This window comes from Penaeus monodon, chromosome 28 (assembly GCF_015228065.2).
Source record: "Penaeus monodon isolate SGIC_2016 chromosome 28, NSTDA_Pmon_1, whole genome shotgun sequence".
Taxonomy (NCBI): Eukaryota; Metazoa; Arthropoda; class Malacostraca; order Decapoda; family Penaeidae; genus Penaeus; species Penaeus monodon.
In genome coordinates this window covers 40,190,629-40,191,239 of record NC_051413.1, presented here as the reverse complement: position 1 = coordinate 40,191,239, position 611 = coordinate 40,190,629, and the positions used below count along the sequence as shown (strand labels likewise).

Below are 611 nucleotides of genomic sequence, written 5' to 3'. Positions count from 1 at the left end.
ATATTTTTCAGTATAGAATCCTTTCGGAGTTGAGAGATTTTCTATCAGCTTACTTTCCATATCGTCCTGAAATTAATTGAAAATTATTAAGATTCACCTAGGTGAAGAGTAATGTGTCCACGACAATGGCATTATAATCGATAGCTTGATATTTTTACCTCCAAATCCACCTCCGAATCCTCCATGGCCGCCTCCGAATCCTCCATGGCCGCCTCCGAATCCTCCATGGCCGCCTCCGAATCCTCCATGAACGCCGCCAAATCCTCCACCGAAACCTCCATGTCCACCTGTTACTGTCAGAAATATGGTCTGAATGTAGATATTTCATAGTTTCATGAAATTTTATAAGGCGTTCATTGATAACCATTGTGGTGTTTGTACAAATATTCTACACAAAGGACATTACTTCCAAATCCTCTTCCGCCATAACCTCCAGATCCTCCGAATCCACCGCCGCCAAATCCACCTCCGTGTCCACCGCTAAATCCGCCTCCGTGTCCACCGCCAAATCCACCTCCGTGTCCACCGCCAAATCCACCGGCGGTGGCCAAGGCGACCACCAGGGACAAGACCACGACGGTGAAGAGTACTCGATTCTTATGGAAATAGTG

At 46.6% G+C, this 611-nt stretch overlaps 1 pseudogene; it reads right to left on the bottom strand.

Annotated features, from left to right (window-relative positions):
- Positions 1-611, bottom strand: part of LOC119591232 — a 10,883-nt pseudogene that overhangs the window by 2,689 nt on the left and 7,583 nt on the right.